The sequence below is a fragment of the Paramormyrops kingsleyae genome, chromosome 23 (genome assembly GCF_048594095.1).
Source record: "Paramormyrops kingsleyae isolate MSU_618 chromosome 23, PKINGS_0.4, whole genome shotgun sequence".
NCBI lineage: Eukaryota > Metazoa > Chordata > Actinopteri > Osteoglossiformes > Mormyridae > Paramormyrops > Paramormyrops kingsleyae.
In genome coordinates, this window is record NC_132819.1 from 16866997 (window position 1) to 16894197 (window position 27201).

A 27201-nucleotide genomic window follows, 5' to 3' on the forward strand; every position below is an offset into this window, starting at 1 on the left:
ATAAGCATGTTGTCTTGGCATTTTGTCAGTTTTGAACCATATTAAAGGTAAGTTACACAATACACAATGGTACACTACAGGGGTATCGGGGTTTCCTAGGTGACTGGGTTAACTTTCGTTTCATGGGGATTTGTTGACAAGCTAAGGCCTTCATTAGGCAAGTTTGGATACGCGGCTACAAACGCCGCCGTCCTCTTTACAGCAAAATAACGATAAAAATGTAAGCGTACTGTTTTCCTTGAGGCATTCATAATATTCATTGACTACCTGTGTCTCAGCTTATTGGGTGTCGTCCTGTCATTTCCTTCCTCATATTGACTGACAATTGACCCTTTTTATGGTGCTGGGGGGGGGGGTGTTATTGTTTGTCAGCATGAAGTTTGAGGTGAAAATTGTAACAAGCACTGAATAAGAGCAAACTCTTTCCTCTCATTTAGTGTCTGTTTGAGGTTATGTATAAACGTGCAGATTTATTTGACCATAAATGTTGACTAGGGTATGGAAAAATGCTAATATTGCATTTATGCTAGTGTTCACTGTTGCCCTTACTCCACATTACAAAAAAAATAAAATCCTCAAACATGGGAAGGACAAGTCTAATAGGAAGAGGGATTTGCCAACATGCATCTCATGTGCATATAATGTAATAAAACAGTGGGATGAATTTTATTGCTTGGATATAAATTGTAAATGAAAAAATGTGTTGATGTCTCAGGAAGTCTATTTTATACAGTTATATAACTTTAAAACTTTTGTTTTACTTTCTGCTGGAACATGCGGCAAGTGCTCCTTTCACAGAACAGAATCACACTCAGGGTAGGTTATGTGTAAATTAGGCAGTTCTTGGTGCCTTTCTGACCGGCTTCACAGAAAAACGGACAGCGGACGTCTCCAGTGCGACTCAGCTGCCCCCCCCCAGATAGTGCGGACGGTGAACTTGTGTGCAGTAAAGTGAGGAATGAGGGATTGCAGAACCAGGTTTCTGCAGAAGACTGTGGGCAGCAAAATGCTCATTTTACAGCTTGTTTGAAACACCTGCACACATACAAATATATAGACAAAAGTTTTGTTTTCTAAGCACTGTATAATACGGGTACATGTTCTGTAGTGTGATATATAACAAACTTATATAAATAGTACAGGGTTGAAGGAGAGAAAGAAGGTATCCAAAGCTACCTTTGGCCTTTCATATATATAGTTTGATCATTCAGGTCCCCTGTCCAAAGATGGGGGGGACTTGACCTGCTTGATTCTTTGATAGCCCTTTACTTTACCAAAAGCAGGTAAAAGAAGTGGCCTTATTGTTGATTTCCTGCATTTGGTAGTGGAGACATCCTGGTTGTTCTACAGCAGTGTGCTGGGAGGGAGCAAAAATGTGGACTGTCTGTCAAGGAGCTGGGAGGCAGCAGAAATGTGGACTGTCTGGCAAGAGCTGGGAGGGAGCACAACTGTGGGCTGTCTGGGAAGGAGCTGGGAGGGAGCAAAAATGTGGACTGTCTGGCAGAGTGCTGGGAGGGAGCAAAACTCTGGGCTGTCTGGGAAGGAGCAAAAATGTGGACTGTCTGTCAAGGAGCTGGGAGGCAGCAGAAATGTGGACTATGAGGTAATGGAATGAGGTGGAATGCCAAAACTTTGTGCAAGAACACTTCTGTTGTGTCAGGCAAAGTGACTGTTTTCTGAAACTTCATACAGAATGAGGTGGAATATAGCGAAATATGAGTCTCTGACTGATGCGTACTTAGTGTGCATTGTAAAGTGTTAGCACTTTTGGTGATATTCTTGCCTTTTCGTTCAATACATTTTCCAGGAAATTTCTTTGTGAAGTTTTCTTTGTGGCTTTTGTACCCTTGTGATACAAAGTTGCCTTGAGGCAACAAAATATTTTATGGATTTGGGGCCGTGAAAGTACATTTTAAAAAATCATTTGTAATTATCAGGGATCCCATATGACGCAAGAAAGATGATAAAATATTTCACCCAAAACACCAAACTGCTTAGGTGGAGGAGTGATTTCAGTGGTTGTGAACTCAGATAATTACCGGCTATTTTTTTATCTGTCCTGCTTATTTAAGAATAAAGCAATTTTCATTTACAGTCACCAAGTAATTTTCTAATCACTGTACATAGTTTTGTGTTAATTATTTTGTTTGTTGCAATAGACCCAGCACTTCATTGAGTCAAAATTACACAATGAAGGATGAATCTTATTTAACAACCTGCCAATTTCTGATTTCTAACAAACCAGCGTCATCAGCTGAGGACTGTCGCTCTCGGATGCCCTACATATAGCTCTGTTATGTAGCAGATGAATGCAAAAGTGAGATCAACAGAACTGTGTTGTCATCCATTTCCTTCCGGTAGGGAGACTGGTCTTCAGTTAGTAGCAGACTAATGTCCTTTCCTGATAATTCACTCCAACTGAAGAGATGTGGGTTTCATCTTTTGTCATTGTCACACCTGTTACATTAGCTATGTGATCCATTTACTCCAGACTGACGCCTCTCGTTCGGTAGAAGTTTCTGTGACTGGGTGAGTGTGCTGGAGCTCACTGTGACAATAAAGCAGGACTTCGATTAGTTCTCTGCGTTAGCGAATCAGCTCTTTAGTTTCACTAGTTGAGCTCTGATCCTTGCCAGCTGTTGCTCCTATTATACTTATAGATCAAAAACCTGGTTGCCTCAATAAAACATTTCCTCCAGCCACCTGCTTTGAACTGAAATGTTAAAGACTGAGTAAAAAGCAGTATTTCAGTTGGTATGGTTTTTACATGATTGTCCAGGTCTTGCTTTATATTTCCAGTTTGTGCAGAAAAGATAAATCTGGCAGGTTTTATTAAATCCTCACTTATACACCTTAAATCCTTCAAAAAGCATACTCTGCTTGTAACAGTTCTTTTGCCTCTGTGTTCTCATGTTTCAAAAATCTATCTCTCTTTGTGCTTTCCCTGCTATTGTCAGGCAGTATCATGTCTGACGATCTGGTTTTTAAGCCATTATGGAGATTTTGATTTGTCCAGTCTTTCATTTCCGTATTGGCAGTCGCTGTTGCACTCGTCTCTTTCAGATGTTTTAAGTATCTCTCAAAACACAATTTTCCCTTTTTGGTAACACTAGGCTTAGAGCCTGGAAAGTATCTGATGTATTGTAATGCTTGTAATTACCTTTGCATGCCGCAGTAACATCTGGAGCGACGTACATGTTGGCACAATTTAGCAAAGCTCAGTGGAACAAGGGTTACCTATAGCTGCACCTGTCAGATATCACCTAATGTTTTTTCTGCCTCTGTCAATTAACTAAATGGGATTGTTTAGCGCATTAGGTTAATCAGACCATTAGCACAATAAGCTAACTGGTCACGGGGCCGAGGCACAGCCGAAGCGATCACTCCCCTGGGCGGGAGTCTTCACGCTCAGGCACCCGACAGCAAGCAGCCGGATGATGTATGAACGTGACACTGTGTTTTCCCATCGACTGGCCCGGCTCCGCAAACACTCCGATTTTGCCATAGCAACAGGGTGTTAGAAAATATAACTTCTGCTGAGATAAAATGACAGCGGGCCACTCTGAATGCGGAGCATGCTCATAGGCTGTGCCGCCTAGTATATTTCTTAATGGCGTTCTTGGTTCAGAGGCAGAAAACCATGACAATATTACAGATCTGTTACAAATTACAAAACGCCTAATGGAAACCTGGCTACTGTGACTTATCTTTGCCTTTTGTTGATGTTTATATTATTGGAAAAACTGGGACTCGTATGACTATTACGAATTAAATTTGAAATACCTTTGCAAAGTACATTGAGTGCAATATCCATCTCTTTCTTATTTTAGAAGAAATACCTAGAATGTAACGGGCAGGTGGATTGTCAGGAGCCTGCCGTCATGCCTCGTAAAGACCACAAGGTCTTTTTACTGACAGATGGTATACATGCGCTTCCCTGGTGGTCACACTTCTTGCCTGTAGATCTGCTGTAGAAGGTAGGCCTCCCTACAAATTTCTAGGCAGTTTGTGTCTTACGTAGGCAGCTGGCGGGACAGTCCGGCAGCCGCATTCACATCAAACCTTATGACTCCGTCACAGCCAGGGAAGAACAGGTGACAATGAGGTCTGCACCCCTTCAGGTCTGCAGGAAGTGTGACATGCATATGTGTGGTGCTGAGTGTCCAAATGGACAAAGACAAGCAAGGGAATGACTTTGGGATGAACATTGGTGGGGTTGAGGTCTAAACCCATTTTGTGATTATTTTGGGAGGTTGCATTGCCCGGTTTAGATTATTGGGACGGTTATAACCACCTCTCCATTTACCCCGTAATTTATGCCCATGGAGATGGCATTGTATTTTTCAAAATGATTAAAAACTTAATACAATTTGTAATGGAAGGTGCTCTAAAACCCTAACCCTAACCCTTTTCGGATCCATCAGGCGGTGTGTGATCAGATGTTCGCCTGGTTCCATTCCTGTGGTCAGCAGAGTGATGTCACCGTTAGATCCCTGAGCGAGACCCTTAACCCTAATTGCTCCAGGGACTGGCTGCCCCTGCCGCCTCAGTCGCACGTCGCTTTGGATAAAAGCTTCTGCTGTATAAGTCAATGTAATATGTCATTACAGATCATTGCGGATAGCGCCACTAGCGATGGGACTGTACCAGTACCCAGGTAACCAAGAAAGCCTGCAGGTCCTTCATGTAGAGCATTGCTTTCTGAGCACCATGAAGAGGTCACTGCAGTGCAGAGCCTGTCAGCTTGGATGTGCACCCAGACTCTACGATGTACGTCTCTGCTCTACCACTCAGCATAACTGCTGCCTTTCAAATGTACTGTTTGGTGTTTTTTTTGCAAGATGACATTAGCTCATATGCCAAGAAATGAACCACAATCAGGCCTGACAAGTCTGTGCTCACACATCACAGTTGCTTTTACATTGTCTAGTGTTTGCCGCCTTACGCATCCATGTGGAAGGCGTTTGTGCTCTTTTGATTGCTGGTTATGATATGCTCATTTCATAGTGAGTGCCGGTTGTGTTTTGCTTTGTAAATAGCACAATTGATAGGTGATGTATAGCATCTTGGGGCAAATTGTCTGGCCTTCAAATCTTACGTCTGATCGATAACCCTAACTCTCATATACATCATGCAGAAATGTACATCGAATACAGTCTTATTACCATCTTCTTAATGTGCCCTATACTTTTTCACTTTCTAGATATTTTATGAAATCTTCCTACAACAATAGAAGTAAACTTCCCAACTAATCAATATACCATGGTATTCTGTCGTTATGATTTATCTTCTGTAAAGTCAATTATGCACTGCTAGCAGTTAATAAAACAGTGAACTAGATGATTGTGATTGTTAATTTAGTGCATAAATAGCTTGTGGCTCATAATAACTGTGCCACATTAGTCAAAATCATGTATTCACGTATTATTTTTGACAAACACTGTACACATGTAAAATAGGGATAGAATCTAAATACAAGTAAATATATATATATATATTAATTGTGAAACTGGGAGCTAATCATTTTATTTGAAACCATGAATGGATCATTTCTGTGTGTCACACTGTTGCCAGTAATGTACCCGGCAATGTTCCATTATTGTTTATTCTCTCCAAGTGGTAATGAGTGCTCAGAGACCTATATTCATCCATAAATATGCTCTTCATTAATCTTTAACTGACTCTGAACTCTTTGATGAAACACATTGATGATAATAATTATGCCTCGTGTTAGCATGGTGTTAAAATCAGGGCGTCACTTTTTTTTCTTCTTTTTTTTTAATCTGTGCTCCTTTATAAGTAGATCATGTACTTCATAGATCAAGCTAATATTACCATGAAAATCACCCTGCTATGAATTGTGTATAGCTTATTATCTTGAAGAAGCTTACTGGAAACATACACAGGATCTCTTCCCATTTCTTCCTGTATAATTCTGTGGTTTGTGGTACTCACTGTTAGATATATATTCTACTCTGTATATGATACTGTATGTGATATTTTGCCTTCAGTGGGATCAGTTGGTCACCTGATGGAGCTTCCGGAAGATCTGGGCCTTTATTGGGGCCTCAGAGAGAATCCAGTGCTTTTTGCTGTTTGTTTGTGATCTTTCTTGATGTTGGTGAGTGGGTGAGTCACGTGAGGAGCATCTTTGGTTGGGTGGTCATAGATTCAGCTTGAGGACTTCCAGCAAAGCCCCCAGGTGTGCCACATGACAGGAAATGCAGGCCATCTGGTTCCATTGGTGATACAATGCTCTGTACTTCACTGTAGCTGGAAATAAGAAACGCTGAATGACATAACCAGTCCGTTATACTAGAGAGAGAATCCCGATGCCTGTCTATCCCTTTCAGAAGGTCCAGTTACTCTATACCTGTTGTACTACATCCACAGCTTTTATTATGGTGGAATATACAGACGCTCCTCTACTTACGAACTTTCAACTTATGAACTTTCAGACATACAAACGAAGAGGACTGAAAGTCCAAATTGTGTTCATTGGCCTCCCGTTTTCTGTCCATGCCTGAGCCACAAGCGTGCGTATTCCCAGCATCCTAGTTCTTTGTACTTGCGTACGCCCTTAAAATGATGTTGAATAACGGCTTACGAACATTTCAAGTTACGAACAGCCGTTCGGAACGTATCTCATTCATGAGTAGAGGAGCATCTGTATTCCTACTTTGCAAAAATCTACACCAGGAGCATGAAAGGGTACTGTTCAGTATGAAGGGAATCCCCTAACTTTATCTGAGACACATGAAGGTAAGGACTCGGTTGTCCATATTCCCCTGAGACCGGCTTTTTCTCCCAGCCTTTTGAAGTGAATGGTACGTAGCTGTAGTGAGATACAGAGTAGTGCCAAGAGGTCCGCTGCCGAGTTTCCCTGACACTTATTGCAAATTAGCAACATGTAGCCATCAAAGGCATGAATGACATTTCAGTTGATTCAGTATTATGTGCAATTGGAAAGCCAGGGGCAGTGGGTGGATCGCCATTCTAGCACAGATTTACTTTTAATACACACTGAAGTACGTGTGCCGGAGGGTTTCCTGAAAGCACGTCCCCGGGCTTCTGTAGGAGTGAAAGACTGTATTTCGGAAAAAGGTTTGGTCTGTGTTTGATGTCAAGGGAGGACCTGAGCTCAGGGACAAACAGGACGTCTCAGTCCCACCGGTATTTCCAAAGGTTAACATGGTATACAGTTAGGTTTGCTTTCCCCCAAGTTGTCTGACAATGCCTTTCAGTTTGAAGGTGCCAGGCACCATTCTGGGAGCTCAATAACTGGTACTAGTACCCAGGCACTGTCCACTAAGTAAACTCACACGCAAGGCGGTCATCACACCTCTGCCCCGGAAATCTGCAGGTGATCATGAGTAGAGGAAGGATGGATTTGACGTGAAGCTGCATGGTGGCCAGAAGTTTGATGATGCTGTCGGATGGAACAGGTTCCTGCTCCCTGGTTCTCTTGACAGCCTGGAGCAAACCTCTGGGATATCTGTGCACAGGGGAGTTTGAGCAGACAGGCCAGTGTTGGCCTGAGTGCCTGTCTCACCTGACACACAAGGTTGGCCAGTAATTGGTCCCAGTTCCTTCCTTCTGGATCAGTAGGGTTCCGCGGTGTGTCCCCTTGAGGGTTTTCTTGAAACAGTCCGCCAGGCTGGGTTCCTTTATTCTGTCAGGATGTCATTGAGAATCTGTAGGCAGGACATCTGGCCTTGCTCTGCTCTACATCGTTACATCACAAAGTGCACATACAAGCACTCCACCAAACTCTTTGTGGGGGGGTTTTTCCCCCACATAACATTATAAATTACATTATAATTGATAACATTATTTGGTTCAACAAAAAAGGACCTTGTGGCAGTTTGCTGTACTATTCATTGTACCAAAAGATTTTTTTAAATGGTTGTTTCAAATTATGCAGTTTTCACTAGACCTGTGTGGCTTAAATAATCAACCACCTGCTAGATTCCTCTTTACACAAACACAGACTGTTCGACAATTTTGACTAAAAAGGAGCATTATATAGAAAAATCATTTTTTTAAAAAACAGCCATTCTTCAACTATGGTATACTGTTCTTTTGTCTTTCATACAAAATACAATAAGCAGTAGATTAATAAATCTGGCGAAAGATTCAGCTTTATTAACACAGATGCTGCAAAGTGTGTGGTTTGATCAAACAGTGGGTATCTTGCATGCACCAATGATGGAACAGAAGTTGAGATAATTGTACCAAAATGCCATGCGTTTTCAGATACTGAGAGTGTTTCAGCCATCTGTTAATCCAAGATAGCCTTTATAATAAACTAAACATGGAACATCTCTCTTAATAACATGAAGACTGTCCAATGCAATGCAAGAGCCCGCTTCATTAAAGCAGGCTATTAAATTCTCTATTTTCAAAAGTAAATAGAGCAATGAAATTGTTTAATTTATGTTAAATCTTCATATTGAAATTCTATCTAAGGCCACTCATAATAAATATTGGTGTTTTTTTTTTTTTTTTTTTTTTTAACAAGGTCACCATGGAGAGATTGCACTGGTGCATCACATTATGATAATCAGCAGTGCAGTGCTATAAGGAAAAACCTGGATATGCACAGCCAACGAAAAACACTGCCATTAAATGTAATTCCTAATACTGATACACAATGCCTGTCAGAAATAATCATACTATTCTTATGATGGCTAATTTTACTGAATAAGAAGCAAATGTTAATACCAGTGACAGTAATAATTTCTCAAAGCTAAAATAGCCGACGGTATTTATTCACTTATCTTTAAATACTCCAAATAACATCTCAGACTGATTTCTAGGACCTTGTGCTTTGTGACTATAGTCAGTGTTTTGACATTTACATTATATATTGCTATTATTGAATTACAGCTATCACTGTGCACAGACGACAGCATTCAGGATTCAGTTTTCTGCAAATCAACGGCATGATATAGAAACCCACCCCCCCCCACATCATGGCTCGGAATACCTATAATTGTTCAACTGCATTATCAAAGAAAAGTTGCTAAATACGGATTTCTTGGCCTTTTACAGGAGACCTAAGATATTGGTTTAATGTCTAACGTCTGCCACTCAGGGAATGTGCGTTCCAGTAGACGGGTCTTCATCATGGCCCCACGACCGGTGGCGACTTCTCAATCGTGAAGGGGAATCACCCGCAGGCAGAAATGAAAACCGGCTCCTGTGTGGCATAACTGAAATCCGCGAGAGTCAAGTTCTGCCGCATGTGACTCAATTGCTTATTTTATCAGCTGAAGTTGCCCCCACTGACCTTTTGCTGGATATTACGCTGACCCAGTGTGGCCTATATGTGAGAAGAATTCTGTATGTTGGTCATCATACTGTAGATCAAGTGTAGTACAGGCAAGTGTTGAGTATGGAAATTAACCACCAAGTTGTATTAGTGTTATGCATGTAACACGTAAGGAAAACTCATTATCCTACTCAGCTTGTCAGAAAGGTTTTTCCTCGTATAAAAAGCTGAAAGACTGGGACTTGGGCATGCTAGATGAAGGCCAGATGTGACTCAAAGATGCATCAGAAGCTGAAGCCGGGAGACCCAGTAATCGGAAAAGGTAATCAAATAGTGAATATGTCGGATGTCCTCGGCATTTGAATTACATGCCTTTTCCCTCTCCTCTCACCACAATGCTCTAATCTTTTTTTATCCAACACTGCATCCCTGTCAGATGATACCTGTTACTTCTTTTCCAACCTGATACCACCCTAAGTGTTCCACTAGCGAACCTCTCGTCTTAGTGGGGATGTTGAAATGTAAACCCAAAATAAAAGATTTTTATTTGGTTTCTCCTGGTTGCAGTAGATGTCTTTTTTGCTACTTTTGATCTCTAAATCTAATATATTTACATGAATATGCCTTCCAAATAATCATTCCCTTGCTAATGGTCAGGCCTGTATCATACCAAGCTCAGAACAGTTGACATTTCTGAGATACACCCATGAATTGATCAATTTGACCACCTGTATGTGTTCCAGCCATCTTCAGCTGCGATAGCGATGATTACTTATTTAGTTGCTTATATAATTCTCCCCAGTTCTCTCACGTTCGGGATCCAGCCAATGCGTTGACTTGCGTTCTTCAATACCGTTTTTCTGATATAGACCGTACGCATATGTGACAGTATTTCACTCAGTCTGTATTGTCACTCTCCTAACTCATGTCCAATTCTCCTCAGAATCTAAACAGATTATTAAAAATGGCTCCTCCATAATGGCTTTCGACATGTCGTGTCGATAATATTTATTAGTAATAATAGCATAATGATGCTTTCTTTGTAATATTTGTCTTATTTTCAATGGTGCCTTGGAATGTATTTCCATTGACTATATCCGAGTCATAGTGATTATGATGGTATTTATGGAGGCACTTTTACAAAAGCAGTTTTTTTTGTCTATTTTCTGTTGCTTACAGCAGTTCCTGCCTCTGCATGTTAAGTTTATCGGTTTGACATTCTCACTTTGCAGTTTTTCTTTCCCTTTCCCCCCTTCATTTATGTAACATTGCTCCTTTGAACGTCAGAGAGCAGCACCCCGGTTGCCTTCAGAAAGCCTTTGATTGCTACACAACATTTCCCAAGCTACAGCTTTACATGTGTATAATGTATGTGTGTGTATATAAGATTACATTTTTTATATATAAGCTTAATTTCTTTTTAGCAATTAACATTCAGCGGTGTTATAAATGAGTGTACTTCTAAATCATAGGACTGGATTTAATTAAACTATGGTTAAATGCACTCGCACAGTTGCTCTCTCGCTATTCAGAGCTCAGTTCTGCCAAAGCTTTTCATGTACTCTGAGTGAATTGTGCTGCTCAAATGTGAAATGCAACAAAAAATATGCAAACATGTTTCCTATTCTTAGCATGAAAAACAAATTCTGAAGAAACTTTCAGAGGACGAATACTGGGAAAAGATTTGCAAGCCAAAAACAATGTGATTTGTACAGTTATATTTTTACTTTAAAAAAAAAAATAAAAATTGGCCAATTGCTTCTAGCAAGTGAATAATAAAGACCAGCATGAAAGAAAGAACAATATATTGACATTTTGTATCACATTAGTCTGCATCCTGGTCAAATACATTCATCAGATTATGTTTTATTTTGAAATATGCTTATTAGTCAAAGCTGTAAAATACATCAGCCATTCAGACGTGTTGGAGAGGTTGGAAGGGGGGGGGGGGGGGAGTTGGAATTTAGAGATTCAATGTAACTGGCAGTGGGATTTTGGGGCTTGGCTTGTATATTCTGAGGCTATATTCAAATCTGTGATGCAGTAGTAACATGTTCTTCCCTGTTCCTCTGGTCACTGTGGGTGGATGGATTGGGAGATAATGGTATAACCATTGTCAAGAATATGGTATCTATAAATATAGTAATGAATTTCCATGTACATAAAAGTATAACATGGTACAGATTAATTTTTTACATTGCTTTCATATATTTATGTGTGTGCGTGTGTGTGTGTGTGTGTGTGTGTGTCAGTCAGATACTGTGTATTTTCTGTTTGCATACAATGAGCACATGCCTCTTACATTCTGTACAAATTGTGTTATGGGTAATAATGTACCCTTTTTCACAGAGGGACATCAGAGAAACGGCTCGTGTCTATTTATATGCAGTCAGATCTTCTGCCCTGATCTCTCTGACATCTCATTGGCCGACATGAACAACGAATGGGGAGCCTTTGCTTCGTCTGTGCCCAATGAATAAATAATATGTTAGAAACTTTTAAGTGTCTATTAGCTTTGAAGGCTGGGATGGAGTGCGATCCCACCTTGCAAAATTCCTCAGGCTGGATCAGGTTCGTTGAGAAGTAGTGATGGACGGCATTTTTGAGGTCTTGACTCAGATTCTCATTTGGATTGTGGTCTGAACTCAAGGACAAAGTCTCTTCTTTTTAAGCCTCTTCTGTGTTTTTTTGCAGTTGACTTTGCATCATTGTTATGGTGATATAAAACTTCTTCCCCCGCTCTGAGCCTCTTGGCAGAATATAGCAGGTTTTTGTTTGGGAACTCTCTGTAATGTGTGCCATTCATCTTTCCGTCAGTCCTGACAGGGCTGCCTGTCCCTGCCACAGAAAATCATCCCCATAACCTGAAGCCGTATTTTAGAGTAAGGGTTTGTGTTACCGGGCTGGTGCGCAGTGTTCGATTTGGCTCATATGTACCACCTCGCGTTAGGGCCAAAAAGTTCTGCTTTTGTCTCGTCAGACAGAAAAACTTTCCGTCGCATCTCTTCCAGACGCCGTTGCCCCAAATTCTGTGAGGTTGAGCATATGCTTGGTGGTCAGCCAGGGCTTCTGTACAGCCCTACCGAAAAAGGCCCTTTTCCTGTGCAATTGGAGGTTGTTGATCACGGACATTGTCTGTCGCAGCCACTAACATCTGAAACTTATTCTGTGTCACAGCTGGTCTTGCAGTAACCTCTTTGATAAGTGCCTCGTTTGCCCCAAAGCCCAGCTTGAGGGGTGGGGGATGAGGCCAGTGGGTTTGCTTGGTCGAGGCAGCGTGGCTTTACTTTCACACTCCTTTCACTTCGGTGCAATGCACTGCATTGAACTCCAAGGGATTTTCAATGGCTTAGCAATGGTATTGAAACCTTGTAGCCTTAGGTTTGTGCCGCTCTGTAATCGTCTGTCTGATTCGTCTCGAATGCTCTTTCATCTTCATGTTCAGTCATTTTCGTTTTCAGTCTGTTTTATTCTACCATGCTGTAGGGATGTTTATATATACAAAACCGATAATAACAGGTGATGCACTAACTTATGATGCCGGTGGAATAAATCAACAAATTGTGTGATTTTTAAGGTTATGCCAGGTGCTGGGACAAGTTTGAGCTTGGAAGTACAAGGGATATGAGGACTTTATACCTGTTTCATTTTTATTTTTGGGAATTTGAACACTTCTCACTGTGTTGACAAGATGAACAAGATGTGGAACAGTATGAGAAAAAAATCTTGCTTCTGTCCGTTTCAGATACTTATTCTGTGGTGAAATGTGACAAAAGAAATTGGGACCGAGTACTTTTTCATGGGAATGCTACATTTCTGGCAGATTTATTTCACTAATTTTTAGATGATATTAATTGCCAGAGTGCTGGACAGCCACATAATATACTAAGTTTTGCTTTTATTACTTTTGGCATAAAATGATAATACATATAATGAGATATTAAATTTAATATACACAAAGAATTATTAAAGAAAAAGTAATATGTTTTTTTTCCCGGAGATGACATGTATCTCTCTTGCTGCCACTTCCGAATTGAAATGATGAAAAATCTTTCTTCTCGTAAACTGCTCTCCAATAGAAAGCAGAGTTGGACCTTACAGCGATGCTGTTATTGGAATTTCAGACCCTAAATAAAAAATTCCCACTATGCTTTGTGGTTGAGAAAACGTTTACCCGCTATTTTGAAATCTGTCCTCGCAAACAGTCGTGTCAGAAGAGTATCAAATTTTATGACTGATAAATCATGTCTTTGTTGATCACACAATGACAAACACCCAGATGATTGAACATAAAGTTAGCCTTGACCTCCTGCTTTAATGGTATCAGTACTACGGCTTTTCCCCCTTTTTTGATTAGAAACTAAAACAAATAGAATAATAAGAGGCCACAGTTTCACAACTACACAGCAATCACTACTTTGGTGGGAACAATGTTGAAATTCTTTTGAAAAAACTTTAAAAGGCCTTTTCGTACTGTGAATTGATGTGGCAGTTACAAAAAAACTATGGTATTCCAAATATATAGCACTCTCAAATTTGGTACACTGCATTTTTACTCATATTCGTTATTCTGGTCCAAAAAATTGATAGAGACAATAACAACAGCCTGCAGTGATACTTCACAGCTTTCAGACTGTTGGACTTCTGCGGATCACACAGTCAGGCTGAAGTAAGTGAAAGATTAAATCCAAGGAAGGATTGTTAGACAAGAAAATCCTTTGAACTGAAGTAGAATATAAAAAGATAACTCACATATTATACAAAGATATTTATAGTCTGCCATATATGCTTTGCGTTTGACACAGCATGTCCAGATCTGATACAACGTAGCAATGCAAATGGAAAATCATGTAGGGCCAAAAGGATATTGCGTCATGAAAGACAAACACACCAATAGCTCAGTTTCCACTGAATGAGGCTATCAGATGCAAAGAAGCATATAGGCAGGTGCTATTTGCTAGGTATGATCTCCTTTGTAGGCGAAGAACCTCAAAATCCTGTGTATTTTATCTATCCACTGGCCTGTTGTAATAATTATTGCTCTAGTGCAATCCTTAATGATTAGGCATTTTACAATCACTTAATTAAGCCTTTTGGCAATGTCTTTTAGCTTTCAGATTTCGATTAGAAAACCAAATGTACAAACATACCACCTGGAATGTCCAAATTTAAGTCCCTTACTCATTTATCTACTAAATGATCTGTCTGCCTTCGTTTGATACGGAGAAAATCCTCTTCCTTTACTTTTGAAATTACTAGTACAATGTCCATGCAGAACAGTTTACTTCAGGCTGCTTTCAGATAGGCTCATTAAACAAGCCAGCATGGGGTGCTTTAGCAAAAAAATCACAGCGAAAATAGTCTTTCGTGGCCAGTGGGCTCTGCCTGTTGGAGATGGCTCTCCAGGAAGGCACAGGTGTTGGAGATTATCTAACCATTCATCTGGTAGCTGCACACCTGTCTCCCAGTACTTCAGAGTGAATTCCCTCCCGAAATAAGTGCAATATAGTGACTTACCTATTTGTTTGTTTATGTTCGGGGAAAAAAAAAACACAAGCTATATGTGTGTGTGTGTGTGTGTGAGCGGGTATACCTATCCTTATGGGGACACCATGTCCCCATAACGAGATAAATATCCGTTTTTTTCCCCTTTTTTTCCTGTTCCCAATAAGGGAAAACTCTATTTTATAAAAATTGATGACTGCTATGAAAAAACTATAAATGCAAAAACTCTTGTATTTTGCTTGGTTACTTATGGTTATGGTTAGGGCAGGGTGGGGGTTAAGGTTGTCATAGTTAGCGTTAGCATTTTTCCCATAGAAGTGAATGAGCGGTCCCCATAAGGATAGGTATACCCGACGTGTGTGTGTGTGTGTGTGTGTGTGTGTAAAGTGAAACCATACCATTTGAAACATGCTGAATAAATGCACTTTTTAAAATTGAAATTAACTGAATAATTAATGGGATAATTTAATTAAAGAAATGATTAATAATTGGGCACGGGGGACAGTGTGTGGTTCAGCAGGTTTGGCCTCGTAATGCCTGTGATCAGAAGGTTGGCCCATTCGGACTCTATGTCCCCCGCCTCCCCCGGGACATGGGAGAAGTTCTGCCGGAGGTAGGAGTTGAAACTCCTCCCGACAGGGGATTCAGCCAGACGTTCCCAGCAGACCTGCACTATATGTTTGGGCCTGCCAGGCCTGGCCGGCTTCCTCCCCCACCAGCGGAGCCAACCCACCACCAGGTAATGATCAGTTGACAGCTCCGCCCCTCTCTTCACCCAAGTGTCCAATACATGCGGCCGCAAGTCCGATGACACGACTATAACTGCAGCCTAGGGTGTCCTGGTGCCAAGTGCACATATGAACACCCTTATGCCTGAACATGGTGTTCATTATGGACAATCCATGACGAGCACAGAAGTCCAACAACAGAACACCACTCGGGTTCAGATCGGGGGGGTCGTTCCTCCCAATCACGCCACTCCAGGTCTCACTGTCATTGCCCACGTGAGCATTGAAGTCCCCCAGCAGAACAAGAGAGTCCCCAGAATGAGTGCTCTCCAACACCCCTTCCAGGGACTCTAAAAAGGGTGGGTACTCTGAACTGCCGCTTGGCGCATAAGCGCAAACAACAGTCAGAACCCGTCCCCCCACCCGAAGGCGAAGGGAGGCTACCCTCTCGTCCACTGCGCTAAACCCCAATGTACGGGCGCCCAGCCAGGGGGCAATAAGTATGCCCACCCCCGCTCGGCGCCTCTCCCCGCAGGCAACTCCAGAGTGGAAGAGGGTCCAACCTCCTTCGAGGAGACTGGTTCCAGAGCCCAAGCTGTGCATCGAGGTGAGCCCGACTATGTCTAGCCGGAACTTCACAACCTCGCGCACCAGCTCAGGCTCCTTCCCCATCAGAGAGGTGACATTCCATGTCCCTAGAGCTAGCTTCTGCAGCCGAGGATCGGACCGCCAAGGTCCCCACCTTCGGCCACTGCCCAGCTCACATCGCACCCGACCCCTATGACCATTGGAGGGGGGACCCACGTGCCTTGTTCAGGCTGTGCCCGACCAGGCCCCATGGGTATAGGCCTGGCCACCAGGCGCTCGCCATTGAGCCCCACCCCCAGGACTGGCTCCGGGGGGGGGGGGCCCGGTGACCCGCGTCCAGGCAAGGGAAAACGTGTTTCCATATTGTTTTTCTTCATAAGGGGTCTTTTGAGCCGCACTTCGTCTGGTTCCTCACCCAGGACCTGTTTGCCTTGGGTGACCCTACCAGGCTCCTGGGATCACTGGAACACGCAAACCGAGAACCACGATAAGGTGTCGGCTCCAGGAGGGGGCATAGGAACCCTTCCCCCAATATTTAATTTAGATTCATTCATCTCTGCCATAAATACTGTAGCCCTTTCTATTTAAGTTATGAAGTTGTGCCACCCTCAATATCAGACTCCCTCCTCCATGGCTGGTACGCCTACACTTTCACTCGCTTTCTGGACATCTTCCGTGTATAAATAAAATGGCGCCTAGGAGTAAAATGTGTTATTTTTTTTACTATTACTATTTTTACTAAATCTGCGGATTCCTCACGTATCTTATATCCCAAGAAAGTTCTCTTAATTTCCCACTGAAATTATGCCATCCTTATTTTATACAGGTTTTGAAAGATCCTTCATCCATCCATCATCCATCCATCCATCCTTCTATCTATCCATCCATCCATTCATCCATCCATCCATGACGCGTGTGACAGCCACCTTCTCTGAAAGTTCTCTTTATTCTCCCTGACTTTCACATATTCTTTGTTGGAATTACGTTGCCCCAATTTTATATGCTTTTTTTAATTGGCAAAAAAATTGGCGTGGTGGTGCTCTAGCAGGCTTGTTTCTGGTCGTTCCCAGCCCCAGGGGCCAAGCTATCGATTCCCCTCAACTTTTATGTTCGGCCCCATTAAAATTATGGTGCCCTGGTTTCCTATGATGTTTTGAAGACGAGATCTTGGACTTTGCTATTTTTTTGCTTTGGCTTGCTCCTCTGCACTGCCATAAAGGGCCGCAGGAAGTGGGGGACTTGTACCCCCCAATATTTAATTTAGATTCATTCATCCCCCACAAATAAATACACCTTTGAATTTGTATAAGTTCAGTTGTCTCCCCCCAATACCAAACTGTTGCGCAGAAATAGTATTAATGCTTTCCTGCATTTATAATACAGCTTCATGTAACATTGTGCCAAAGTAGTGGAATGAGGGAGGGGCGCGCTAGGGACATGGATACCCTGAAAGAGTCGGGGGGGGGGGGCAGCACCCAGCAGGGGCCTCTTGAATACTTAAAATGATCAAATCGTAAAATTGGCACGGGGGGGATGGCAAGGTGACATTTTCTTAAGGGGCCCAGAATTTACCTGTTATGAGGAAATGCAAAAACAATTGCGAAGGAGTGCAAAACAATTGTGAAGGAACGCAGTTTTGTAAGTGTATGCAAAACCATTTCAAAATAATATTTTACAACCCTGTCCCTTTAGATTATATTTTTGCTGCTGATTTTCTAAATGCTGTCCGTTGCATTATACTTTTGTCATGTCCTGCCCTTCTGACCCCCCGTTTCCTCTCACCTCTCATTCCTGTCCTGTCGATCACTCCAGCTGCCTCCTGTTTGTGTCCTCGTCAGTCCTGTATTGGAGTGATTCCCAGTCCTGTGCTCCCCAGTCCTATCATTGACGTCATTCCCTGTGCGTGCGCTCTAGTGCTTCCCCCATGTTAACCTGTCTGTTTGACCCCTCACGGTCTGCCTTGTTTTGCCCTGTTCCCATGTTCATTTGAACGAAGCCCCTTCTCATTCACCCTTGCTCCTGCCCTTGATTTCCTTGCTTGCAGAACACGCCAATTTTAATGCATGTTTCGTACTGGTAACATTGTGTAAAAAATATTCCTATCAATATAACTCTAAACAAATGAGACAGTGAAATACTAAATTTTTGCTCCTACGTAATTCATACCCAGGTTCCATACGTTGGCCTTGGACCACAAGAGGTTATTTTGATGTCTAACCTCAGCCTTCCAATCCTCTCTTGTCCTCTGGCCTTTTCCATTGGCTTTTCCTCACTTTGGCTGAGTGCTTTTATGTTCCTGCACGGGCTTGATCTTAATTTCCTTCCTGTTCTTTTTTCCCCCATGAAATCTTTTAAGAGCTTTTGCCTAATAATGTTGGAAAGGGTGCTTTTTAAAAATACCTCTACCCAAATTAACTGAATAGTTTCCGTGTCAAAGGAGAAAGGAGTCAGAGTTTTGTAAGTGCCCCTTTTTTATGCTGTCTCTGCTCTCCCTGAATAGCCATTGACTACTACCAGATATTACAAGAAGGCATGCTTTTGGTTTTAGTGGAGCTTTCTTCTTTTTGATAAAATAATCTTCTGAAAGGTTGAATACCCACAATAGTTTTCTTTAAATCAGCATGGCATGTAGGACAATGGTTTTATACGATTTTTTTATTTTGTTTATTTATTTTTACTGGAAAACTCTCAACAGGGATGATGGGAACATTTTAGGGTCTCGTTTGCAATCCTAGGTAGTCTGCAATCCTTATTTTAACTGAATCTTATCAATTAACCCATTGCGATGACACCTAATGAGATTGCTGTATATTCTGTTAGCCGCAAAACAGCATATTAAGCTACTTAGTATGCAGTCAATTATCTGGGTGCCTATAGCTGGTTGGCACTCTGTCCAGGATTGAGCGTTTTACCTTGTTATTCTCGCTGTGACCCCAGCCTGCAGGTAATGATCCGCCTCTCACCAGATTGTGCACTTTTATAATGAGACACCATGAATACCTTATGTCGCTAATGCTACACCTAGTGTAGCCCCGTCACCGTATTTCTGTAGAGTCACTGAATGGAAATTTAGAAGTCACTCCCGACAGTTTCCTGTCTACTGCCTGAAAATGCCTGGTTATCGGTATAGCGCATAAAAAGGTTTAATTTTATCACAGTCTGTGTAATTTTATGACATTGGAATTGAGCATGATGGAATCCTGTATGTTCTGTTAACATGAGATACCTAAGCAGATTTGAGTTGTAAACATAATAACAATAAAACTGTGTACATAGTAGGGATGTGCATCTCCTTCACTGAGGCCAGTGCGATACACATCTTGATGCATTGCCAAGGATCTGATACATTAAATATACATATGAAGCAACTTTTAATGCGATACAATATGATTCACCCCTGCAATGCAGTGCAATTCAACATGATGCGATTCAACATAATCTGATGCCGATGCAAAAGACTGTGATGCTATGCAATTCTGCATGGTACAGATAGTTTGATTCTGTTTCTTTGGTTCATCGTGAACTTTTATACCCGTGCACCCATGCAATTCAGTGAATCTTGCCATCCCTAAGATAGGCCTATAGTGCCGTCTCGTGTAGAAGCAGCATGAATTTGTGAGAACATTGCACATATTTCACATTTTGCTACATGGAATGGACACTGTCATATGATACAATTAGTATGTTTTGACACACTATGAATATTTAGGCATGAGTGACCGATGCAGTGTCATACAGTGACAGCACTTGAGTCACAGCATTATGTGAAATGTAAACTGGAGAGACGTTCTGTCCTTCAGTGGAAATCGGCGTGTGACCAAAGCCTCAAAAGAATTCTGTGGGAGAGGAACACTGGGGCGATACCAACACGCAATGAGCAAGTTCATACACTGCTAAAATGGGTCACTCAAAAGTATTGCTAGCATAAGTTATCCCATGAAGAATTAAAACATATACCAAGGTAGGGAATTTGTTCTGCAGAACGTTCGCACAAATCTAAAATGTATCACCGAAAAAATGTTGCTAGGGCCAGTTATATTGCAAAGAATAGTAAATAAGCCACAAACAGATTTGTGCAGCATGTAAGACAGCAACATAGATAATAGGGGCTAAATAAAGCATGCTTGTTGACAAAATGACCTTTGAAGAGCTCCCCTCCCTCTGGGTCTGCAGAAAAACCAGGGGAAGAGCTTTAGAAATGGGCATAGTAAGTAACAGAAAACAACTGTGTGACAATACGCCTTAAAAGAGCGTGAAGCCACAGTGCAGCAACTTTAGAAAAGAGCGATTTGCTGAAATCACTGAACTCACTGTAATCACCGAACAACAGAGCACCTCAAACTGGGACACTAGGGAGGCTCTGACCACAATTTCCCTCCTACTCAGAAAATGATCAATCTGTGTCACATGGTGTTTGAAGGCGAACAAAATACCTGTAAAAAGCTACACGTAATCCTCTGAATAATCAGTAAAAAACACACTGAAGCGCAGCAAGTATGTAGGATGGAAAGACATCGGTTACCAACATGGCCGGAGTGGTACTCAATCTCAGCCCTGGAGTTTCATGCCTCAGACCAGCCCACTTTAGATCACCACCTTTTATTATTAAAATCATGTAATTATAACCTTACATGTTAAGTCTACAATAGTGCACTGTTCTGTAAAGCCTTGTACTTCAGTGTATTTTTCTAAAATATTTCCAATTCAGTCCAGAGTGGAACCAGTTTTCAGCCTAGGGGCTTCATGCCTATGACCAGCCCACTTTTTTTTTTCAGGAAAGTGAGAACTGGATAAATGAGGCAATACTTCACTTCTTATTATTCACTGATTTATTAGCTTTTTTCAAATATGAACAAAACACAAGTTGCTATACAAATTTTTACCTGTGAAAGGCTTAAACAACAATAACATAATATCTATAACAGTAGCCTTCTATGACGGTAACAGCTGCCTGAGTAGCGTACTGGTCTCTCCAACTTTGTTTATTCCCGTCTCATTATCTATCAACATAAGGATTTCCTTCTCTGTGCACATTAGCACAAAGGCCTCCAAGTGCTCCTAAGTCAGTGAGCTTTATAACCTGTTCTTAACAAATTTAAGGGTAGAGAAGCTTTTCTCACAGGCAATCTGAGTGATTGAAAGTGTCAAAATATCTTTTCATATACCACACAATACGTTTGTGCCTGAAATATGCTGTACAAAAACATATGACTTATTAGTCTCTTAATTTCACTAATACACATCTAAAATGTAAATCTCATCAACTTCTGAATATATGTGGATTTAAATGAAGTAACTTTAATTCATATATAATACCTGCCCCCTCCGCCCTTCTGGCATCCTCACTGCTCATCAGTTCCTCATTCTTGGCAGAACACCGACTGACAGGGGACTGCTGGTCAGAAACTACAAAATGGTTAAATGGTCATTTTACTCAATACTTAGATCGTGCTTTAGTTTTTTTATATACATTTTTTTTCTTAAAATTACATTTGCGCACACATTGATTCGTCATGATAAGCTATAGAAATACGCTAATATTTGAATTGGTTTAATATTTTGCAACAGGTTAACCACATTTACTTGTTGCCAGTTCTTTTCGTTCTTTTGATAAAATCTCTCTGATTTTGGCACATTGGGCCGCATCCTCCTCCAACTCTCTTTTTTTTCTTAGCCTGGCCTTTTCAGCCCCCTTGGTCTCCTTTTCCATACTGTAACGCTAGCTGCTATTTGGGCGTAGCCAACTTGAATGACTGGGAAAGGGAGACCTGCCTCAGGTGGAGGCATCCATGCAATCTATCATTATATGTCAGCTGTAAATGTGGATCTTACGTGCTACTGTTTCAGATTCACCAATGCAAGGACTGTCAAATTGAATAATTTTATTTCCGACCGGCCCAAAAGTCAAGCGGCCCATCAGGAAATCTCCTGAATCTCCCGATTAGCCACTCCGGGCCTGGTTAGCAAAATAGCATGTTCTCAGTCTTCCCTTATGTTTAGCCTACAAACATTTGTGAATTACACGAGGCAACTAACGAGTGTTTTATGAGAACTTCATTTAGTTAATTGTTGCGTACTGTGGTGTTTTGTTTAATGTTTTTCACAGGGAAACTCTTCCAGAGTTTGTCTATCGAAACAGGTGCCCTGAAATGGGATGGTTGGGGAGCTGAAGAATTTCCTCACCCTTTCCAGGACAGCAGATACGCATCAGCTTGTGCAATCTTGCTAAAAATTGCATAACGGATGAAGCTGAACTGACATGTGCCAGAAACGCTCTGGGGAGAAAGTAATTTTTGAAATGACAAATTCAAAAATGTGTCTTTCTAATGAAAGCTGTAGAGAACACGTTCCTAACAGACTAAAGAACTTAGAACTTGCTGTCTTCTCTTGTTTGTGTGACTCTTGGGCACTAATGAGATGCGGAATAGAAGTAGAGAAAACACGTCAGCTGAAAGAAGCCAACCCTTTATTTGAGAAATGGGTCACATTTGTGATTTAATGATCACAACCTAGAGGTCTGCTCAGTTGTAAATAGCCTCCCCACTGAAACGATTAATGTGTTCACCCTTGGAAACGCTGAATTACACGTACCACAAAATCTCTGTTCCAGTCCCGGCAGATTCTCTTGGCTGTATCAGTGATCGCAGCACCTGGAAAAATGTGTTTTCTCCATCATTAATCAATTTATGAATTTGTTTATAAGATAAACTTTAAAAATCTAGTTGGAATATGATATTGATGAAACGTGGGCTATCAGAAGCTGTATTTTTGGGAAAAAAGTAATAGTTGCCATTGTTTTGCATGTAAAATGTAATGCTGTTGTGCAACATTGCAAGTGATGAATTAAAGTAAACAAAACAAAATTAATAAATATAAGTAAGGGATCTTTTCTTATTATTTATTAATGGGGTCCCCACCCCCCCCCGCGCCCAACCAAAAACCCATGTTTTCCTGTTTATCTGTCCTATCACATTACCATAAAATGAATACGTGAAATGATACACTGTAGCTTATTATTCTGCCACATGAAAATTACAGAAAAAAACAACTCATTCTGTTATTTGAATTTTCAACAATTTTGATAGAAAATGCTGTCTAGGCTTGGAAATATCTTTTATGAAATATTTATGTTTCCTCCAATATTGGGATTGGCCATTTTAGACCCATTTCTGTTTCCACGAGATACCCAAAGACTATGCCTGGTAAACAAAAGGTGTGGCATTTTCAGTCAAAAAAAAGGATATTTGAAATTCTAACTCGACAGGGCTATTAAACTAAATTGTTCTCCAGTGTAGAATTATCATTCTCATTTGCATAAACTGTGACCTGTCATTTAATTTTACCTAATAAAGTCCATAAGGGTATGCTACAGTCGTACTTGTCTAATAATTAAGATTATCCCCGTCACAGATTAGAGTGCTAGCCCTGGGTTTGTCAGGATGTCATGTTGATATTTATCAAGTGTAGCCAGAGGACTTTCCATGACTGATAAAACTGGGAGACATTAAGTGGAAAGACATTTTCAAGAACATACCACAGGCATTGTCTGCCCAGAGTCTATATGACACCTGCTCACGTTTAGCTCAGTCACACAGAATCATGTCACAGGAACAAAGAGGAGGGGGAGAGAACACTCTTTCTGTCACTTTTCATTTTAGCACTTAGTGACAGGACTTCTCCATTTTGAACTCTGCTTTTCCCTTCTGCATTAGAATCAACTGACTCTGTAGCAATATGCATTTTTCTAATGCAGCAAAATGGCATCCTTCTAAGCACATTGGACAGGGTGCCAGTCCAACGGGCCATTCAGAATCATGAAATTGTGTAACTGCATGTTTTTTTGGGCTGCAGGAGAAAACTGGAGTGCTCAGAAAATACCCACATAAGGTGTATAAGGTGCACACACCACGAGCCAGAGGCTGAGTTTGAATCCCCAGTTCTGGAGGTATGGGGCTTCAGCATAACCAGTAAGCCGCCAAACCGGGCCGTATAACAAGATCATTATGTCTGTATACATAACTATACTTAATATATTATCTATAGCACTGCCGTGAGCTGGTATCCATTCCAGGATGTAGCACAGCCTAGGAGAGGCTGCAGGCCCCCTGTGCTCCTGGATGGATATATAAAATATATTAATGTTATATTTAAATGTACACTGTAACCCTTCAATAGATAAACGGCTATGAAAAATGGAAGCACATATACACACACATTATATGATGGAAGGACATGCACACACAAATTATATAATAGAAGGACATACACACATTATACACTCACCTAAAGGATTATTAGGAACACCATACTAATACGGTGTTTGACCCCCTTTCGCCTTCAGAACTGCCTTAATCCTACGCGGCATTGATTCAACAAGGTGCTGAAAGCATTCTTTAGAAATGTTGGCCCTTATTGATAGGATAGCATCTTGCAGTTGATGGAGATTTGTGGGATGCACATCCAGGGCACGAAGCTCCCGTTCCACCACATCCCAAAGATGCTCTATTGGGTTGAGATCTGGTGACTGTGGGGGCCATTTTAGTACAGTGAACTCATTGTCATGTTCAAGAAACCAATTTGAAATGATTCAAGCTTTGTGACATGGTGCATTATCCTGCTGGAAGTAGCCATCAGAGGATGGGTACATGGTGGTCATAAAGGGATGGACATGGTCAGAAACAATGCTCAGGTAGGCCGTGGCATTTAAACGATGCCCAATTGGCACTAAGGGGCCTAAAGTGTGCCAAGAAAACATCCCCCACACCATTACACCACCACCACCAGCCTGCACAGTGGTAACAAGGCATGATGGATCCATGTTCTCATTCTGTTTACGCCAAATTCTGACTCTACCATTTGAATGTCTCAACAGAAATCGAGACTCATCAGACCAGGCAACATTTTTCCAGTCTTCAACTGTCCAATTTTGGTGAGCTCATTCAAATTGTAGCCTCTTTTTCCTATTTGTAGTGGAGATGAGTGGTACCCGGTGGGGTCTTCTGCTGTTGTAGCCCATCCGCCTCAAGGTTGTGCGTGTTGTGGCTTCACAAATGCTTTGCTGCATACCTCGGTTGTAACGAGTGGTTATTTCAGTCAAAGTTGCTCTTCTAACAGCTTGAATCAGTCGGCCCATTCTCCTCTGACCTCTAGCATCAACAAGGCATTTTCGCCCACAGGACTGCCGCATACTGGATGTTTTTCCCTTTGCACACCATTCTTTGTAAACCCTAGAAATGGTTGTGCGTGAAAATCCCAGTAACTGAGCAGATTGTGAAATACTCAGACCGGCCCGTCTGGCACCAACAACCATGCCACGCTCAAAATTGCTTAAATCACCTTTCTTTCCCATTCTGACATTCAGTTTGGAGTTCAGGAGATTGTCTTGATCAGGACCACACCCCTAAATGCATTGAAGCAACTGCCATGTGATTGGTTGATTAGATAATTGCATTAATGAGAAATTGAACAGGTGTTCCTAATAATCCTTTAGGTGAGTGTATAATGGAAGGACATACACATATTATATAACGGAAGGACATACACACATCATATAATGGAAGGACATATACACACATTATGTAATGGAAGAACATACACACACAGACATTATATAACGGAAGGACATATACACACATTATATAACAGAAGGACATATACACACATTATATAATGGAAGGACATATACACACATTATATAACGGAAGGACATATACACACTATGTAATGGAAGGACATACACATACACATCATATAATGGAAGGAGATATACATACATTATGTAATGGAAGGACATACACAGACACACACACATTATACAATGGAAAGACATATACACACATTATATAACGGAAGGACATATACACACTTTATATAATGGAAGAACATACACACACACACATTATGTAATGGAAGGACATACACACACACATCATATAATGGAAGGACATACACGTACACAAATTATATAATAGAAGGACATACACACATTATATAATGGAAGGACGTACACACACACATTATGTAATGGAAGGACGTACACACACATATAATGGAAGGACATATACACACATTATATAACGGAAGAACATATACACACATTATGTAATGGAAGGACATACACACAGACATTATACAATGGAAAGACATATACACACATTATATAATGGAAGGACATATACACACGTATGCACACATTTTGTGTGTGTTTGTATGGTTGTGTGTGAGTTATGCTTATATTACATTGTGGGGACCATTTTACAGGTCCCCACAAAGATCTGTGAATGCAATCAAAAAACTAAAAATGTATTTTGTTTGGTTACTTATGGTTAAGGTTAGGGCTGGGTAGAAATTGAGGTCGTCATGTTGGGATTTGGGTTTTCCCCATAGACATAAATGGAGAGTCCCCACAAAGATATAATTACAAACCTGTGTGTGTGTGTGTGTGTGTGTGTGTGTGTGTGTGTAAACCTACTTTGCTTTTAATTTCCTTATAATATTTTATTCTGTTCTTCTCATCAGCTGTTATATCTAGATTTCCAAGTGTTGCTTCAAATCTGTGTGGATTTTTAGGCCAAATAACCACTCTTAAGTTACTTAAGATCCGTCCATAAGGTGAAACTCTCACCTATCTGTCAGCCGCAAACTCTCCTACAAGCCTGGCACCAAAGCTGAGGTTGTTAACCTCTGTCCTTCTTGCTGCCTTGTCGATTCAGGCGGCACTGAGGCACACTTCATAGGTGGATGGAAATTACCTTCACTGTGGCAGCAAATAAATAAAAGATATTCTAACCCAGCAAGGAATGACAAACAAATTATTCGCCAGACCATGTCTGCTGTATGTCGAACAGGTCCTGCTAAAGTCTTTGAACTCTTTTTTTTTACCAATGCATTACCAGCAGTGGGAATTAAGAATGCCATAGGGAACAATTGCCCTTCCTGTCATTAACGAATGCTTTAATTGCAGCAGGGAACTACAATGACGGCAAACTACAGTTTTTAGGCTCCATCAGTAAAGCTGAACAGTAAAACTGAATAATGAGCACTTTGCCTCATTCACGGCATTTTATACACAGTGTTAAATTTTAGAAGCTTTATTCCCTGCCTGAA

At 41.2% G+C, this 27201-nt stretch overlaps 1 long non-coding RNA gene across 2 annotated transcripts in view; it reads left to right on the plus strand.

Moving 5' to 3' along the window:
• LOC111843956 (uncharacterized) overlaps positions 1–9829 on the plus strand; it is a 35705-nt gene extending 25876 nt beyond the window's left edge. Inside the window, exon 3 of one of the 2 annotated variants that reach the window (XR_002838279.2) lies at positions 9055–9829. This is a non-coding gene — a long non-coding RNA (uncharacterized lncRNA). Of the gene's footprint in view, positions 1–4610; positions 5341–9054 lie in introns of those variants that run through there. The other variant, XR_002838280.2, reaches the window with a different exon arrangement.
• The last annotated feature ends 17372 nt before the right edge of the window (positions 9830–27201 follow it).